This window comes from Tachyglossus aculeatus, chromosome 9 (genome assembly GCF_015852505.1).
Source record: "Tachyglossus aculeatus isolate mTacAcu1 chromosome 9, mTacAcu1.pri, whole genome shotgun sequence".
Taxonomy (NCBI): Eukaryota; Metazoa; Chordata; class Mammalia; order Monotremata; family Tachyglossidae; genus Tachyglossus; species Tachyglossus aculeatus.
In genome coordinates this window covers 47,685,334-47,705,798 of record NC_052074.1, presented here as the reverse complement: position 1 = coordinate 47,705,798, position 20,465 = coordinate 47,685,334, and the positions used below count along the sequence as shown (strand labels likewise).

Below are 20,465 nucleotides of genomic sequence, written 5' to 3'. Positions count from 1 at the left end.
GTTTGCATTGGTAGGAATTTTAAACAATTGAATTTAATAATTATCTTTATAAGCTTACTTAACATTAGTCCTATTTTAGAAATTGTTTTTCTTAAAACTGCACCAGATTTTGTAAGAAAAAAAATGAAAACATACAGTTCTGGCCTAAGCCAGATTCCAGGGGTAGGTTTTGGGAGACCTAGGTTCTATTCCCAGCTCTGACACTAGCCTGCTGTATTATCTTCAGTAAGTCAATTCACTTATTTTACATCTGTAAAATGAGGATAGGATGCCTGTCCTCTTTTCCTCTTGGATTATGAGCCCCTTGTGGGACAGGGACAGAGTCCAATCTGGTTACCTTGAATCTACCCACTGTTTAGCACAATTTTAGTGTGTGGAAGTGCTTAATAAACATCATTATTATCGATTATTCATGACCTGTCACCATAGTCCATTACTGGTATTTAAGTAAAGATGCTTTCAATTTTTTTTTTTGCTTCTTAAGTATTCATGAGTATTAATCCATGGCTAATTCACGTATTTTTAAGCCACATATATATTATTCTTTCACTATTAGAATTTATTTGCAGATGAAAATTCATGTAATATGGACTGCACTTTGTGTTACATGAGCTGGACCGGTCCATAGGGAAATCTTGGTGGGTCATTGGCAATGTGCACCTCTTTGGATAGGGTTTGCCTTATATTCACTCCTTACTTAAAGGTTAGAGCAAACCAAGGGCCTTTTGGAACTAGTTAAGAAAGCAGTAGAAGGATTTAATACATATTTTCAAGTCAAGCCACCCCTGAAACCTTGAGGAATGTGATGTTTTAATCTTTAAACTGGCTATTGCACATTTTGGTATATTATTAACAAGTAAAGAGTGCTCTGAATTGATAGTTTTAGGATTCGCTCTCGCAAAGTGTTTGAACTATGAAATTATCTTTCTGAAATTATAAATCCATAATTTAAAGTAAAAAACGCGCCTTTTACCCATTTCACTCAGTATCAGCAGTGGATGCGGAAAATACCACAGTCTGCCTATTTACTATATAAAGACATATTTTAAGTCAGGGTTATTTGCGGTATTATACAGGATAATATGTCCTGATTCAGTACAGTCTTGGATTTTAGTAGCGACCTTCACGCCAGCATCCCAGGGGTGCTTCACAACCAGGAAAGTTAAAATTAGCACTGGTAGCACAAAAACCTGCTCAAACAATCACTTTAAAAATGCTGAGTAAAACAAATTACTTTTAAGGTTAGATTTAAAAGCACCAGCAATGTTTTTTCTTGAGCTGTGATCCAATTCTGAGACTTTTAAAGCTTTACCCATGAGTTAGATAATCAGGAATGTTAAAAACGCCTGCTTCTACACATAGAAACAAGATGAGAGAGAATCAATCTAGGGAACAAATGATTTACAAGTTAGAAGTGCCATTTTAATATGAATGTATTGCTTAACAGGGGACCAGTAATTTGATTAGAATAAGAGAGATGGAAAGAATCCATTTAACAGGGTGCCAAGCTGACAGCTGTTGTAATAACACAGACAGAAATCCATAGTAGAAGAAATTGATCCATTTCTGATCTGATTCAAGATACTAAAATAATAAACTCTTTATGAAAAGCATAAAATGAAGCATTGGCTTGTCTGTGGGTTCATGGGTCTGTTAAATTACGTTTTAGATAAAGAAAGCATAGGACCTTTTTGGTGAACTTCTTGAGGAAAGATTTGGAGTTTCCAATGGGCTGGATTCTCTTTTTGGTCAAGGTATTCCTTGGAGAACTGGTTGTAAAGGCAGTCAGCAAGTCAGAATTTAGGAAAGAAGCCTACGATTGACAGCGAATATGGTTGTGACAAATCCCCAAGAAATCAGTCAGGCAATGGTATTTATTGAGCGGTTCCTGCGAGCGGAGCACTCTAATTAGGGAGCATACAATGAAGTAGACATGATCCTTCTCCTCAAGGATAATGCTGGGAGTACAGGCTCCCGAGACAGAGAAGGTGGTGGTGATATTACAATGATAGGCAAGTCAGAGGAAGGGCTGGGTTTGGGTGGGAAGATGAAAAGTTCTGTTTTAGACATCTAAAGCGAGGAATTTGTCTTACACAGAAGAAAATTCCTATTCCCTGGACATTGAGTAAATTAAAGTAAGTAAGCTCCTTGAGGGCAGGGGTCACGTTTTCCAACTCTGCTGTATTGTTCCCTTCCAAATAATTAGTATGGTGTTCTGCACACACCAAGTGCTTAATAAGTATCACTGATCAGTTGAGTGTTATATAAATCATCACAAAATTGTAATTATGTTGAATGGGTTAATTTTGCCAGTCCACAGAAACTGTTCAGTAGTATAAACTAAAGGTAGATGAGTACTAGGCCCTTGGTAATCGATCAGTGGTATTTATGGAGTACTTACTATGTGCAGAACACTGTATTAAGCGCTTGGAAGAGCACAATACAGCAGAATTAGCAGGCATGATCCCTGCCAATAATGTGGAAATAACAAGATTTTGCCTGTGCTTTAATAACGCTTTTGTTCTAATGGGAGAAACGATATGTGCCAAGACCCAGAGAGAGGTAAGTCACCTGTAAGAGGCAGGAAATAGATTTGGTGAAAGTGGAGGGCACAAGTTGTGAGGAAAGCAGTGGTGAATTAAAACAGGGAATACTGCGAAAGGGCCTCAAAGCCTATTTTCAGGTGGTAAAAGGATGTGAATCAGCCAGTTCAGTCTGCCCAGTTTTGCCATGAGTTTTGGCATGATAATGTTAGGAAAAAGGAAATGGTCATTGGACAGTGAGTCTGTTTGGATAAAGTGTGACCCAATGTCAGAAGAAACAAAGTTTGTGAGCATGCATTTGTATGCATGAGGGGGTGTGTGTGTGCAAAGGTGGACGTGGTGAGAGCTACATTGTGTGTTTTCCTTTAAGGTAGGGTTTTGCAAGAATGCAGCCTCCAAGTTGGAGGAAAACTGAGTGGACTTTTTGAAGTTCAGGGTGGGGACCATTTGGGTGGAGAGGAAGGGGCAGACTTGAAAAATATTATGGCAACTATTTTTAATTTTATTTCTAGTAGTTCTTGTCCCAGCTTTGCCACTTACCTGCTGTGTGACCGTGGGAAAGTCACTTCTCTTCTCTGTGCCTGTTACCTCATTTGTAAAATGGGGATTAAGACTGTGAGCCCTATGTGGGATAGTGACTGTCCAATCTGATTAACTTGCCTCTATTGCAGCACTTAGTACAGTGCCTGAAACATAGCAAGTGCTTAGCAAATACCATTAAAAAAAGACCCAATAGGATATAGCTGTAGGCTGAATGTAAATGTTAAAAGAGAGTGAGAAGACTGTGAGGCATCAAAGATGACACCAAGGTTGGAGGCTTCTAGGACAGTGATGGTGGTGGTCTTGTCAATGCAGATGGAGAAGTTAGGAGGAGGAGAGGATTTGGATTCCATTTCTAAAAGTACATTTGTACCTTTAGGAAGTGTTTAGCACTTTCAGGCATCTCAGGGGCCAGTTAATGATGTGAAAAAGCACGTTTTGGGGCCTTGTCACTTAAAAAAATCCAAATATTAATTGTTAATCATTTTAACATCCTTCTTTTTTGGCTTTAAAAATGGCATACTCGTTAATAAATTACTTTGACATGAATGTTGGCCATGCCTTATGTGGGTTATGTTTGAGAAGTACTAACTGATCCAATTCCAGAAAAGGTTATGACCTGCTTTTATACCTGAAAACATAAAAAGGTGTTCCTGAGATACTTGTTTACCTACTTTTCTTTCTCAAGATAGAAAAGCAGGACCTGCAGGAACAATTTAATGTGTCCTTTGGTAAAAAGAAAGTATCGCTCATTTTAGAAAGCTTAAAGATTTTCAATTCTCAATCCAAAGAAGTTGGGTTTTTTTTTTAATTTAAAATTCTATATTTTGCTAAAACTGCACATTTTAATTCTCTAAAATATGTGAATGTTTAGAGTATTCTTGGTACTGCTTTGCTTTCTCACTTACTGGTGTTGACTGTGTTTGGAGCAGAATGGAACCGTGTTGGGCTTAGAGACCGCGTGGAAGATTTCTAGACAGGAGTTTAGAGGAGCATCTTGTGAACATTTCACTTCAAGAAAATTGGACAGCATCCAAAAGGATCTCTTATTTCAGTGCCCTTTAAGCTTGCTATTGGGCCAGTGGAAAGAGTGCACAGGTCTGGGAATCAGAAGATCTAGGTTCTAGTCCTGGTGGTACAAGTATGGGAATCCCAGCTGGGGTATTTACCATCAGTGGTGAAAGGTTTCCGACTGAAAAACCATGTAATGCATTCTGCGAAGTGGGCAGGCCCAACAGGAATCCTGACAATGGACGTATATTGTCGGGGATGGAGACCGTAGTGCCTATCGAGATAACTGTGTGCTCAGTAATTCACAACATCAGTATTCTGTTGTGATTCCTTTTGTTGTAAATGGGTCCTACTTATTAAAACCTTTGTGTGCCCTTTTCAGTGGGCAGACTGCCCACTCGTTCATTACTCCCCGGGCCCCAGCGGGATCCTGACAGGCAAGGATGAGAGGATGCGAGCGACACTGCCCAAACCACTATTGCTAAAAATCAAATTCAAGTGACTTACTGAAGGTCACACAGCAGGCAAGTGGCAGACCCGGGATTAGAAGCCAGGTCAGCGGACTCCCAGGCGTGTGCTCATTCCGCTGTGTGCTTCCTTACGACTCCATCTTAGTGAAAGAAATCTCCGGAGCAACCACTTTATCAACAGGGAAGGGAGGGGATAAAATGGAAAGGCAGTAACCTGTATATGGGGTTGGTTAAGTGCTGGGGTAGATATAACCTAATCAAGTTGGACACAGACCATGTCCGACGTGGGGCTCACAATCTTAATCCCCATTTTACAGAAGAGGTAACTGAGGTGCAGAGAAGTGAAATGATTTGCCCAAGGTCATACAGATAAGTGACAGATCTGGGATTAGAACACAGGTCCTTCTGACCCCCAGCCCTGTGCTTCTTCTTTTACGTCACCTTCCTTCTCAGGTTCACTGTACTATGGTGATGGTGGTGAAACCATTGAATTTTTTTAAAAAAATGGTTGTAAATGCTATAACACTTGTAAACCTTATTTCCATTAAAAAGGTCTGCTAGTTCTTTTACTCCAAACTCAGTAGCTTGTGCTCTGTTTTGTCAAAGACATCTTGTCTTATTTGGTTTTCCTCTATTTTTGCTTCTCAGCTAATAAGTCCAAAATAGTATAATTTGGCAATAATATTCGATTCATATTTGCTATTGAAAATCTTGGTGGTATGTACAATTTACCTGGAGCAGATTGTACGTAATTTCAGCCTTCAAATTTTTGGGCTGGTAGGATTGATTCCAGAGGACAGTTATCAGCATAGAGAAGCATCTTGGATGTCTGATAGTCTTATAGACTTTCAGCTGGACTGGAAGGATTTCTTGGAAATTCAGAAATTTCCAATACTACTACTAATAATTGTGGTAATTTAAGCAGTTACTATGTGCCAAGAACTATACTAAGTGCTGGGGCAAATAGAAGATAATCAGGTAGGAGGAAGAACAGATAATGGATACCAGTTTTGTAAATGAGGGAACTGAGGCACAGCGAAGTTAATGACTAGTCTAACCAGGTCATGTCAGCAGGTAAGTGGCAGAACTAGAATTAGAACCCAGGTCCTGTAACTTTCAGGCTTAAAATTGTCTTTTTTTTTTTCTAGGCCATCCTGCTCTCAAATAGAATTGAAATGATGAAATTTGTTAGTCATCCACACTGAATGATACTGGGTAGAACAAGGTTAAAATTACCAGTAAAACTGGCAGGATGAAATAAAAATAAACACAAAATAAGTTATTTATAGTAGAACAATTAAAGGATGGAGTTAATGTAAACCAAGTCAAAGACAATTGAATTGTTTCCTGAAAATTGCCAAATATAGTCTGGGAATTAGTGAGAAGCCTTGAATTTTAAAGAGAAGAACCTTCTGCTGTGAAACTCCTTGTTCTAGTTTATGGAAGTTCGTTTCTAAGAACTATTTAACACTCTGGTAGGGTATGAATTGAATGTTTTTTTCAGATCACTGAATCACATGCCTAACAAGCCAGGCACTTAGTGCAGAGATCTGCACACAGTAAGAACTCAATAAATGCCACTGATTGATTGACATGGAAGACTATCTCCAATATAGATAGATAATAGAAAATTATTTTAGAGAAAAGGATCATTCATATTGGCCCAAGCAAAAAGGAGTAATGAATCCAGGTCTTTTCGATTATCAAGGCATTTCAAGTCTGCTTCTCTTTGTCCTCTATTTTTTTTCTTTTTCTTTTCTCTTCTTCCCCCTCTGCCTCTAATGTGTCTACTCTTTCAACTCTTTCTCTCTCCATCTAAATGGCCACAACACTGAGTATCAAAATGGGAATCAGTGTGGCCTTTTGGATAAAACACGGGCCTGGGAGCGAAAGGACCTTAGTTCTAATCCACAGTCCACAACTTGCCTGCTGTGACCTTGGGCAAGACACTGAACTTCTCTGTGCCTCAGTTTCCTCAACTCCAAAATGGGGATTCAGTTTCTGTTCTCCCTCCTACGTAGAGATTGTGAGCCCCATGTGAGACGGTCTGTGTCCGACCTGCTTACCTTGTATTTACCCAGCGCTAAGTATAGTGGTTGGCAATAGTACGTGCTTAATAAATACCACAAATATTTATTGAATGCTACTGTGTGTAGAGCAATGTATTAAGCATTTGGGAAAGTATAATGTAATAGAGTTGGTAAATACAACCCCTGCTCACAAAGATCTTACAGTCTACAGTGAGACAGGCATTATACTAAGGAGAAATAGTACAGCAAAAATGTATTTTCATGAGTATTGTGGGACTGGGGTGACTATCACTTTTCCAAAATCCTGCTCATCAGTTATTCCAAAAAAACCCACCTCTCCTCTGACTTCACTATAGGAATCATAGCTGAAAAGCATCCCATCCTGGGCCTTTGCTGAGGCTGCAGTTGGGCTATTGGCAAAATCAGGTTTCATAAGGTGCATTTCCAACACCCCTAGATTAATCAAGGATTCCCTGACTTTATGTTGACAGAATCCATTTAGGCATCTTTGGTAGACAGGCAAGGGGGTATCTATTTGGCTGCAGTACTAGCCAAAAGGTTTCAAAGCAGGCATCTACTCTCTAGGCAATTATGTATTTTAAACGTTTACCTGCATGAAGTGAGTCCTGATGAGAACCAGATAAGGAAAAAACAGCTATTACTATCAATCATGAGCGGCCTCGGTTAGTGTAATTATTCAAGCGGTTTAGTATTGCACAGACCAGTCTCGTATTAAATCATCCATTTACTCCTTACGCCTTAGGGACAATGTAAATCTACTCAAAGAAGTGGATGCCCTGCGAATGAATGGAATAAAGCATGTTGCCAATTTGGAAAGTTGCCTGCTTTCAGATATTTTAAGTAGCAGAAGACCATTGGGCAAAGATGTCTCATCTCGCTTTGAACAATGCTCAGTACATTGCTAATATTCAAATATTAACTATTGATGAATGAATTATGAATATAGTCACAACACATTAGCATTTCGTTGATTTCTTGAACTGACGTTTGGGAGTTTTATTAATACCTTAGCCTCTACTGCTACTCTGGCTCATAGTAAGATGGCCCAGCTAGCATGATTTAAGAATTATCGTCTTTGAAAGAAACTCAGGAAAGTGAGTTCTCACTGGACTGTTATTGATGTAAGCTAGAGTTTTTCCAACCTTCCTGAAGTCCTGAAGGCCTGCCTCTACCTGAACAAATTCAATCGTATTTATTGAGCGCTTACTGTGTGCAGAACACTGTACTAAGCGCTTGGGAAGTACAAGTCGGCAACATATAGAGACGGTCCCTACCCAACAACGGGTGGATGAGAGCATAGGGTTAAATATCACGTGAAAGTACACAAGATTTTGTGCGGTTGTTGCTTCTAATCTAGCCAATTTCTAGAATGCTCAATGCTAATAGGGCTGAATTTAAGTTCTTTTTGGCTATTATCTAGATAGTAGTACAGAAGCAACATTATATCATAGAAGTGGCAGCATCACAGCAACTACCGGACCTGTGGGCTCCACTACGTCCTAGATTTCAGGATTTGGGTAAATTTAGCTCCAACATATGCAACTATAGTTAAATGAGCAGTGGCAGTGTAGACAAACACTTGTTGCTTGTTATTTGTTCCCCTGGAAACTTTTAAGTACTGCCACAATCGGACACTTTCTTCATCACTGAATATCCTTGATTTTATTTCTGGTACCTGGATAAGCATCAATTTAGCAACAATTCCACCCCACCCCACCTCCCGATCCCTTGCTCCAAACCAAAGAAAAACTCCCAAATCCCAGGCCCAGGTTTGAAGGGAAAATCATTAAGAAAGCTTTTACAAATTTACCTTAGGGAAAAAAAAATCAAAAACATATTCTGCTTCATTTTAGAGATTTAAAATGAGGCACAAAACCAATCTATCACAGAGTATAAGAATTCACCCTTTTAGAACATGTACAGCACCTGCAGATTTAATTATATCTTTACTTAGTATAATAACAATAATTATAACTGACTAAGAAACTAAGAATAATAAGCTTGGTTAACACTGTTTCAAGTGTTTGTGATAAGCATTCCAGTTTTTAATAGAAGACAGAAGGCAATTATGGCTCTTAAACCATTAAAGTTTTAATTTTTCACCTTATTTGTATATTGAAAAACCTGCTCGGTAAAATCAAAGTTATGATGTCTCTTTTCTAAATGAGTTATGGGCAACTGAGGGAAGGATATTTTCAGAGCAAGCCTATATGTTAATAATTAGTAAAAATAAGTTTTTTATTTGAATTGTCCCTGTTGAAAGCACAATTTATAAATACTGTAATGTTGATTCATTGGCAAATGTGCCCTGAATTATGACTTTTAAAAACTGGAAATTGGAGTAGATTTCGTTATTGAAAAATAGCAGTTAGCATCTTCGGAAAATCTCAGTATCAGAGGAAATCAGAAATGTCTTTTAAATGGTTAATGTTTCTGTCTATGTGGTTTGCAAATCATGACCAGGAATCTCAGTTAAAATGTCCAACAGTTTTAGGAAGTCTCTGAATGTATTCAAGTTCATGGGCACTTTGGCTTAGTTTTTCTAGTATAAAATGGGAATAATGAGCAGCTTGCTTGAATTGCAGGAATTCTAAGATTCTTTGAACTCCATAGAATAAGATTCTTCCTAAGTATGTATGTTGCCTTATAAAATAAACATTAAGATCATTTGGAGAGAAATTACTGCTCATCATAGTGTTAGCTTGGTTCAGTGGAACCAACTGTTAGCTTGAAGCAGCTTGGTTCAGTGGGAAGAACCTGGGCTTGGGAGTAGGAGGTCATGGGTTCTAATCCCGGCACTGCCACATGTCTGCTGTGTGACCTTGGGCAAGTCAGTTAACTTCTCTGAGCCTCAGTTACCTCATCTGTAAAATGGGGATGAAGACTGTGAGCCCCACGTGGGACAACCTGATCCCCTTGTAGCCCCCCCAGCGCTTAGAACAGTGCTTTGCACATAGTAAGCGCTTAATAAATGCCATCATTATTATTATTATTACCACAGAGTTTAGAACAGTGCTTGACACATAGTAAGCGCTTAACAAATGCCATCATTATTATTATTATTAGCTAGAAAACCAGTAGGATACTTCTCCTTCCATATACCACAAGGGCTTTGTAGAAACAAGAGTGCATCTGAGGCTCAAAACAGTTTTAACCAAGAGTCCTTCTAGGGCTCCACAACCCAACTAAGACTTGGGCTGGCAAGGGTTTTTTTTTAAAAAAATATATTTGTTAAAGCATTTAATATGTGCTAGGCCGTACTAAGTGCTGGGATAGATACAAGCTAATCAGGTTGGACACAGTCCATGGCCTATGTGGGGCTTACAGTATTAATTCCCATTTTACAGATGAGGTAACTGAGGCACAGAGACAAGTGGGAAAGCTGGGATTAGAACCCAGGCTTTTCTAAATCCCAGGCCCATGTGGTATCCACTAGGCGAGGTTGCTTCTCAGCATGGCTTTCCCCAGCATTCTCCCAAGCTTACATAATTGGCCTTTTCCCACACTTCCTTGTAGGTTTTTTCCTACACGTGGATTTGTGTGCTGGAAAGTTGGAAACATGGACTGTTGCCGGAAGGCTGCAGGAAGGGTCATAGCAGCTTCGGAGGGCAGTTGTGGCGTTCAAATCGTTGACTACAGTGAGCGTTAGGATGTGAGAGGCTTTTCTGTCACAGTTTTGTCCTGCCTTTGGAACCTGTTCACTTTGAGACAAAAATAACGTGGGCATATGTGCGGAGATTCACGTGCTGTTTAAATGAACAAGCATAATCATTCCCAGCAACACAGATACTGATATCGATAACTAGAGCTGATTGTGGCTGTTCGCCTAAAAGGGCGAAAGAACAGATTTTGATAGTGTATTGTCAGGCAATGATTAGCATTTGTGAGTAAGAAAAGTGGTTTATTAAGCTTTACCGTACAGGTGGCACCTGGGAAGGTTCAGACGTAAACTGAATTTTCTGTAGTATTTAATTGTCAAAGGCAACTGGTTTTGTCTACTTGATACTGGTAAGAAATCTTCACAAGGCAGAGAATTTGCACTGGCGAATGCTCTTATCGACCAAGGTCTAGACATTTTTCAAATATTTATTTATTTAATTATTTATTTAATTATTTATTTATTTTATTTGTACATATCTATTCTGTTTATTTTATTTTGTTAGTATGTTTGTTTTTGTTCTCTGTCTCCCCCTTTTAGACTGTGAGCCCACTGTTGGGTAGGGACTGTCTCTATATGTTGCCAATTTGTACTTCCCAAGCGCTTAGTACAGTGCTCTGCACATAGTAAGCGCTCAATAAATACGATTGATGGTGATGATGATGAAATATTGTTTCATTGACACTTTCAAGTTTTCTAAGTTTGGAGCGTTGGTACGTTCTGCCTACGATAACGTTGTGTACCCTGTAGTTTTTCTCTATTTCATCAATCGTGCTTCGCTTTGAAACCTACATTGGCGTACGTTTTTCAGGTTTCAAAATTTTCTGAATGCACCCGGTTTGAATTATGTTGGTAAACCAAGAGGAATTCCTGGAAAGCTGTCCACTTTAAGAGTTCTTTTTATGCAATTCAGTGAGAATTAAAAATGGTACATTAGCGGGTAGCTTAAATGCCTATCAGCTGAATAAAGCATGGGCTTATAAGCCTTTAGAGGGGATATATGTATCATCTGTTTTAGATGTATTACAGAGGTGATGTCAAGGTGAAAGCAGACTTGCAGAATGGTTGGAAATCATTGATATTCTGACTCTGAGGCTGTAAATGGCTCTGTGGCAGATGGAGTCTTTGTCAAGGAAGAAAAATGGCAGCTTTGGAGCATCATAGATGTTTTTGCTAGCAGCTAAGCTCACAGGCTGTGACCTTCCAGTATTCAGGAGTTTCTCCTGTGCTTTAATAAATTGCCCTCACCTTTTATTCCCTAAAAGTAGATAAATAGCAGTCATCATAATTCAGTACCAAATTGAGGTGTTTCATTATCAAGAAACATAAACATGTTTTATTACCTGGATTTTTAAGGAGTAAGCTTTTAAGGGTGCTTGCATTTCTCAATAAGATAAGTGGTAGAAATATTTTCAAGTTTCTTGAAAGATTTAGTGAAAGAATGCAACTTTTCATGCGATTTGTCACCTTTTAAACTACATATTTTTATGCAAATCAGGGACCATAAATTTGGAAGGAACATATTTTTACGTTGAATTCTGTCAGAAGGACTACAGGCAGTTAATTAATGTAAGCAAAGTTTAAAATACTACAGAAATCATAGCTGGCTCCTCAAGGCAGTTGTGGAGTCTGATTATTTGAACATTTAGAGAATTGCTTTTACTTTTAATAATAATAATAATGATGGCATTTATTAAGCAAAGCACTGTTCTAAGCGCTGGGGAGGTTACAAGGTGATCAGCCACTGGGGATTTACAGTCTTAATTCCCATTTTACAGATGAGGTAACTGAGGCACAGAGAAGTGAAGTGACTTGCCCAAAGTCACACAGCTGACAATTGGTGGAGCAGGGATTTGAACCCATGAGCTCTGACTCCAAAGCCCGGGCTCTTTCCACTGAGCCACGCTGCGTCTCAGTGTTTGCTTACAAGTAGGCTTTTGAAAATTTTACTTTCTTCTGTAAACAGGTTCAAGAGCCCTTACTGTAGAAGATGCATTTCCATTTTTTTTTGTCTAGAAAATAGTTTTACCTTTAAATTTTTTTCAGACTGCTAGGTAGAATTGTTATTTTATGTCTTGCTGTTAGGTTTCATTTCACATACATAAGACATTACCCATCCCTCATGTGGCAGAGCCAAATTGGAGATTGTGTTGGAGTTAAAAGCATTTTTAAAAAGTTTTCTTTATTGTTTGAAACCATATTTATACGTTTATTTTACTACACATTTTAAGGATAATGAGATGATGGATTGATAATCTGCTTTAGTACATGTGATGGAATTTTTTTGTATGATACAAAGGGACTCTATGGCCCCAAGAGTGTATAACATCATGTAGAAGATGTTCAATTGGGCAGTTGACCTATATTGAAGGGTCATAAGTCATTGTTAAAATTAAAAGTGGAGGCATTTCACAACTCCAACCTATGAAAGCCACCTGGCAATTGTTAAAGTTATAGAAAGCAATCACTGTTCATCACTGAACAAAATGACCCTTTGCTTTTCAGGGTCAAGGTTGCTGCATTAGAATATCTCTTTCATCAATCGGGTTGTAGTCCTCGCTGGACAAGTAATCTGACTGCAGCCAAAAGAGACCGTAAGAGATTTAATTTATCTGACTTAGAATAAAACAAATTTGATAAGAAGTGAACTGTTTTGTTAGGATGAGGTGTCATCTTTTACAACCTTTCACTAAAAATGCATTGGTAGATTTATGTTAAAAATCTATAGGGTTATTACAAACTTCTTGATTGAGAGAAAGAAGGAAGCAGGGTAGAGCTGATACCTCCTTGATTCATGGAATCATTTTAGGGGAAGGTCACTAATGGTCAGAGTGGGTTCTTTTAGCATAATCTATGGTTCATGAGAAATAGCATCATAAGTGAAATCTTTGAACATGAAATCGTACCATGCTTTAAGCCTACTGAAAGATGGATGGATAGATATTTGTCCATATTTCATTCATCACCTATTTCAGTGAGAATTATTTCAGACTCATGATTAAAAATGTTATGTCAGAACATGTGTCTTCACATTTTGGGTAGAACACAATAGCAGAATTAAAGGGCTTTATTTCAATGATACATGTTCCAGGGTAGAGTGCAGTGTGGTATTGGAAGAAACTCTTGTGCGTATTCTCACGGCATTAAATGTGACGCCAACACTACAACTGTGAGCCCCCCGTGGGACAACCTGATCATCTTGTAACCTCCCCAGCGCTTAGAACAGTGCTTTGCACATAGTAAGTGCTTAATAAATGCCATTATATATATATATATATATATATATATATATATATATATATACATATATACAACATGACTTTTCCCTGATACAAGGTTCTGTGAGCACACAGTCCATTATTCCTGGAGATCTGGGTGTGATATTAGACATATATATCTGAAACCTAAATGAAAAGCATCTTCACACGTGTGCAGTATAATAATCAAAAGTTAGTTAAAATAATCCGAGGGCTCCGCCTTGCAGAAAAGGGTGACAGCCTCCTCAGGTGGACGTGTGGGAGAAATTTCCATATAGAGCTGGTCTAGATGGGAGCTTAAAGGAAGTGAATTAGGACAATAGGGAAGAGGCATGGTTGTCAGGATGGAGGCTCCTCTCAGTCTTCTTCAAGGCCCTTCCTGAACCTCCCTCCGCCGCCTCCCTTCCCAGCACAAGGTTAGGGAGGTGGGGAGACACAACTCTTTGAGGTAGAGCAGCTGGATGAACGTTGATTGTCTGATCAATAAATAACACCTTTGCTCGGTTAATACAGCAGGTAGGCCGAAAATATTAGGTACAGTGTTTTCCCACAACCATATAATCCTACTTTTTGGTTATGTTTAGAACACCACCTTCGTGCAGGGCTAATGACTTTTTAAATTCTGATCCGATCACATTTTTTCAGATAATGGTGAAAAGAGATTGCGAGGTATTTTGGGGCTAATAACTAAGCTGACCAATATGATTTTACTCTTGTCAATTTCAGTAATAATAATAATAATAAGGACATTTATTAAGCACTTACTATGTGCAAAGCACTGTTCTAAGCGCTGGGGAGGTTACAAAGTGATCAGGTTGTCCCACGGGGGGCTCACAGTCTTAATTCCCATTTTACAGATGAGGTAACTGAGGCCCAGAGAAGTTAAGTGACTTGCCCAAAGTCACACAGCTGACAATTGGCAGAGTCGGGACTTGAACCCATGACCTCTGACTCCAAAGCCCGTGCTCTTTCCACTGAGCCACGAGAAGCCATTGCAACTTAACATATTCTTTCTTGGAATCATTAGGAACAGCACTGGCTTTCTTGGGCAGTTTTTTCAACATTCTTCAAGTTTTTCCAGCATACTTAGCTGCACTGTGGTAATAACATGAATTCTGAACTTAGCTAGGTCTATAAGAACTGCAAAAAGAATATTCTCAAAGAATAGCCAATATGGAGTTTATTTTTAGGACTGCATTGTTGTTCAGGTTGCTATTTGTGATTATGCAGTTTGTTCTTTGAAGCTAAAACACCGAACTGCAAAATAAAAATGCAGTTGACTGCATGCAATTGACTGTTGGATTTAGTAGTATTGTCATTTTCTTAAGAAATTATTAGAGCTATGAATTAGGGGACAATTATGCATCACAAAAGGTGAGACCATTAATTTTATCAATTGTACAGGTGAATTTAAAATCTAATTTGTGTAATGAAAGAACCAAGAGGATAGATAGCTATTTAGTACTACATAGGTTGTGTTCAGAACGAATTATATTATCTGGGAAAATATTGACCATTATATTTAAGAAGGAGACTGTTAAGTAGTGTTGTAGATTTAGGTAGTGCTTTTGGTGCCTTTATTGAAATGGAGAATCAGGGTACTTGAGTAGTCAAAAGTAAAAGAGTTTGGAAAAAATAATTATTTAGAATCACACTCAAGGTGGATACTAGAATCATATATTTAAAAAGTACAAGGTGGTAGTGGAAAAAAAATTTTGATACGATTTGCCCCTATCTTGTGTAATTCAGCTGTCACTTAAAATTTTTTAAAGTAACTCTCATGTTGGCAAGCACTAAAACCAACCTATTCTTTATTTCATTTAATACTTCTCAATAGATAAGAGTAAATAAGGAATTAGGTCACTTCAAGGTGAGTGCCATTATTTTAAAAATAAGCATTTATTTTTATTTCCTTATTGATTAACTTTTAGATAAGAACTAACCCGGCTATAAAAGTTTTTAAATAGGATTAATGTTCCAACAGACACATTCTCATTAGACATATTTCAAGAATTTTCTACAGAAATAAACCTCCTTTGTTTCTGAAACTAGTGCCCATTGATTTTTTTTCCAAAGGTACATTAACAATGCTGAAAGAACCAGCACAATTAGGATTTACATTTTTTTAAATGTGGTAAATGAAAAGCAGTACACTACAATATTAACAGTATTGAATAATTTTGCCATATTGAAGCAGCGAAACCTAAAGGACAGAATACTGAAAGGTCGAGAAAAATGAGAGAAAGAACAAACGATGCAAAAAGAAAATGACACTGAGGTCTTGGTTTAATACATATGTATTCCAGGTTGATGGTTGATTTCATTAGCAAATCTCATTGTTATGCAATGTCTGTTCTTCTGCAGCAAAATGAATATTGTATTCTCACAGTCTGTGTGTGTCTATTTTATGTTGAGAGATACATGAAAGGATATACATTTACGGCTTCAGTTGACTATTTTTTTAGAAAAGGAACACAAGTGGAACTGTTTTCTCTTTTATTGTTAAATCTACCTTGAGCATATCTAGGTTTTTATATTATGGATGTCTTTTCCTATCTAGGGCCCCCCAAATAAAAAATGATGATGATAATAGTATTTGGATAATTAGACCATTTTACCTACTGTAAATTTAGAAATAAAATATGATGAAATCTTAGTCAGATGTAGACAGGTAGGTAATACTAAGTTATGTTATATCTACAAATTACCGATTAACTAATGTAGTTTTGCCTGTAGCCCACTGTATATTTACTTTTCTAAGTAGCTAAGAAATAATCCTAAATAAAGAGCTTATTTGGAGAAGCTAGTATAAATATATCTTTCATCTCTAATAATAATAGTACATTTGAGAGAACACAAATGATATTTTAAATTACTTAGATGTAAATTCATGTATTTCAGAAATGATGTTCATTTTAATAGTGTCAGGAATTTAGGTGGTTGGTAAAAGACTATTGAGCCCTCTATATCATGGTTGTCAAGTTGAATATGTCCTAAATTGAAGATGACCATTTGGTGATTGTTCATGTGTCTGACGGAAATGAATTAGTAATTTTAGTTTATCTGTTAGTAGAATTTGCAGTCTCAGCTTTATTCATGGTCATATTTTGGGAGTAGCTCAAACATCTAAGGCTTTTTAAAATAAACATAATTTTTCACATTTTTAAAACGGTCAATTCCTGTAGATGAAGTTTTATGATTATCGCTAGTGCGGAAGAGTTTCCCTGCCATTTTTCCTGGTAGACTTCTGTAGCTGCGTGGAAACGGTAGGGCTGAAACTTCTGTGACAATGATTTTACCATTTTTTTTTATGGTTAATTAATCCAAAATATTTTTCGAACAGCACCGTAAATCAGTGTTGTGTTAACTAATGTGCGATTAGGAATTCGCCCTGTGAAATCTGAAGTAGGTTTTGGGGGACAGTGAAACGAAATTGGGAGGAAAGGAGTGCTTGGGGCTGTGCCATGGCTTTGGAGCGGAAAAGGTTAGTTGCGTTGGAATAGACCACTCTTGTTGAGGCCCTCTGTGGAACCCTAACCAACAGAGAAGGAAAGGAAGGAAGGTGGGACCATCTGTTCAGTCCATTGCATTTACATTTGTATTATTCTTGAAAGCCTTTTAACCCTGGAAGCTTGGCCCATTCAGGAGAGAAGCAGTGTGTGGCTTTGTGGCAAGAACGTGGACTTGGGAGTTGGAGGTCCTGGGTCCGAATGCCGGTTCCGCCACTTGTCAGCTGTGTGACTTTGGGCAAGTCACTTAACTTCTCTGTGCCTCAGTTACCTCATCTGTAAAATGGGGATTAAGACTGTGGGACAGCCTGATTACCTTGCCAATTTGTACTTCCCAAGCGCTTAGTACAGTGCTCTGCACATAGTAAGCGCTCAATAAATACGATTGATTGATTGATTGATTGATTACCTTGTATCTACCCCAGTGCTTAAAACAGTGCTCGGCGCATGGTAAGCACTTAACAAATACCATTATTATTGTTATTCTCCATCCAGGCCGACGAACAGGACAATAACGTGCTGCTTCAGGATTGTGGTTGTGTCCTGTCTTCTGAACAGGGTTAAATGTCTTTATTATGATTAAACTTGACATTTAAGTTAAACTATGCATGGTATTCGTGGACTGAAAAATGGTCAACCTGCGTTAGTTCAACTCATTTGCCATGCTGAAACCCAACTCCTTTTCAATCCATAACTGAGTGGGAAATGTAAATAAGCCTGTGTGATCACTACTAGAAATATTTACCTTTTAGAATCCAGCATATGTAATCAGTTTAGAAGAAACCTATCTCTGTCATATATAGTTTATCTGTAAATTTCTGCCCATTTCAGTCTTGACACTAGCAAAGGTGATAGCTAGCGGGGTTGGCCACTAGCTGAATTCATACAACCTTCAGAGCACCCATATTCAGTCCTCTAATAAAAACTTTCGTGAGATGATGGCCTTTTGGCAGAAGTCTTTATCTCTGTTTGAAGGGGCTTTATTTCTTGCCATCTTTATTTGTTGGGCATGTGATGCAATTCTCCCAGGCTTCTGTAGGTAGAATGAAGGCAAACAGAAACCTGATTCCAGTAATACAATTGTTATGTTTAGGAAAATGTTCCTTCAGTGACTAAATCTTTACAAGCTCTTTGCATAAGTACATGTTGGGCTTATATAACTCCTTTTTTAAAATAAAGAAAAAAGTAAGTGCCAACCAAAAACCCACCCAGAAATATATGCACATGCGCGTGCACACACACACACACACACACACACACACACACAAATATTCACTAAAAGTCATTTTAAAATGGAAAGGTTAAGCAATTTGTCTTTCAAAAGGAGCCATCATTGCTTTTCAGGCAGTCTTTTTCCCACAGTTAATTTCATTTTGTCCTGATTAAATAAACTATATTAAAATCATGTTGTTTCCAACAGCATATAAATTATAGGCTAGCCAGTCGTGAGCGCACAATGGAAGGACAAGAAAATTTATTTTTTTCAAATTAATATGAAGATCAGTAAACTTTGAGGCAGTGTCCTTGAATGACTTTTCATGAAATACGTTTTGAGCCTGATTTAGAAGAGAAAAATATTTGAGGTACAAACACATTTCTTTTTGATAGCTTTAGATGGAAGCTTTCACTTTTCCAAGGCAAACCAATTTTAAACCCTCATTGTTGAAAAGCCTGCTGATCACAGCTTCTTTGGAGTTCCGGCAAAAAATGATGAAGTTACTAAAGGACAGTTGATTAGGTTCAATGATTACATTTTGGGGTGTGGCAATTCAGAAACTTCTCCTTTTCTCTGGCTTTTGAAAGCATCTGAAATTGACCCACCCCAGAGGAAAGTATTCCTTGTCATTTAAGTAGGTCTAGCAATTATTATTTGTAATTTATTTTTTGATATCAAGCCCTTTGTTCTTGCCCCATTGTCATACGTTCCTAAAATTGAGTGCGTATTATGATGGGTAGCTACCTTTAGGATATCAGTTCCAGGAATGACATAATGAGTTTCCTTGCCCAGTGTGATGAGGAAAAGGACTACTTTTCCCCGAGTAATTTTTATTGCCTTTGTGCTGATGTTAGTTGAGTAAATGATTGCATACTGTACTTGAAACACAGACTTTACCTGGTTTAGTTTTGGTCACGTGGGAATATTCACGTTTACGGGTGATTTAAGAGCTCTACCTGCCTTTCAGTTTGTTTACCAGGAAATCAAGATGTGTAAACTGCAGGAAGTACTATTTGACCCTCTCTGACAGTATCTCATTACAATAATTGCTAATCCCTGAATAAGACAGCCATGTTTTGTGAGGAACTGAGAGAGGCTGTGTAAGATTTTTAGGTGTTCCTACCAATACAACATTGTAAATAGCTTGCTTGGATGATGTTTTCACCAGAGCGTTTGAGAGCAGACATCTGGTGACCTTTGGGGTCAGCCAAGCCGGAGCACAAAAGTGTGTGTGTTCTTTCATTCATCTTAACTGAAAAATATCCCGGCTTGTTGTTTGGGAGTGCTGTCACTGCTCTGTAGCGAAGGGATAATGGCTACTTCCTGATTTAACCCACTATCCACAGTAAGCTGCTAATGTTATACTGTATGTCTCTCTTTATTGTACAGGCAGTAGTGTTCCAGATTAGCTGCACGTCTTACCAGGGAATTACCAGTTGTGTGTGTTATAAATAGAGATGGAAATAAAAGCCTACGATTAGAGTTGAAACTTTGCTATTTTAAGTTAAAAGATTATTTTTTTTCTTAAATGAGGAAGTAGCTGTACATATGGATGTTATGTGTAACAGAAGTTTATACTGACACTTTTTTTCTGAATTACGAAAGGAATTTTAAGAGCTGAAATCTTAAATTGTATTAGCTGTCATGCTACTAATCCTATATAACTTTATGGGCTCAAAGCAGAAGAGAGTAAAAGACAAGTTAATTTTAAATATATATATATATAGATATATAGATATATGTATACTAAACCATATATTTTCCAAGCACTGTTTAAATAAACATTAGCGATTTTATTGTTTCATGAATGAGAATATTTAGAGAACAATTTCAGTCAAGTCATTTTACCTTATCATATTGCTCCTTCTTTTACCTATTTTAGAAAAAGAAATTAATGTTAGTAGTTGTTTTTCCTTGGGTTTATAGTAATGAAAGCTTTAACTCGTCTAAAACGCAGTTGCCTGAGATAGAAAAGGAATAATGGGTCTTCAAGTTTTAATACTAGAGCTGACACTGGTTATTGCTTCAAGAAAATCTCTTGCCTCGGTTTTCCCACCTACAGAATTCTATTTTCTGTGTTGTGAGAATAAGTTAAAATTTGCAGACATTCACTGTAAATCCAAAAATTAATAATGTGCATGTTATTGCATGTAAAATTCAGGATTGATCTGTAGGGGACAAAGCTTTGAAAATACAAGTAAAGGAAGGTG

General features: G+C 37.7%; 1 protein-coding gene across 3 annotated transcripts in view; it reads left to right on the top strand.

Annotated features, from left to right (window-relative positions):
* The window catches only part of BAZ2B (bromodomain adjacent to zinc finger domain 2B), a 232,511-nt gene that overhangs the window by 55,156 nt on the left and 156,890 nt on the right, over nucleotides 1–20,465 (top strand). Inside the window, exon 1 of one of the 3 annotated variants that reach the window (XM_038751843.1) lies at nucleotides 12,844–12,867. The exons of the other annotated variants lie outside the window; for them this stretch is intronic. The gene's annotated coding sequence lies outside the window, so the exon portion shown is untranslated. Of the gene's footprint in view, nucleotides 1–12,843; nucleotides 12,868–20,465 lie in introns of those variants that run through there. 3 annotated transcript variants of the gene reach the window in all.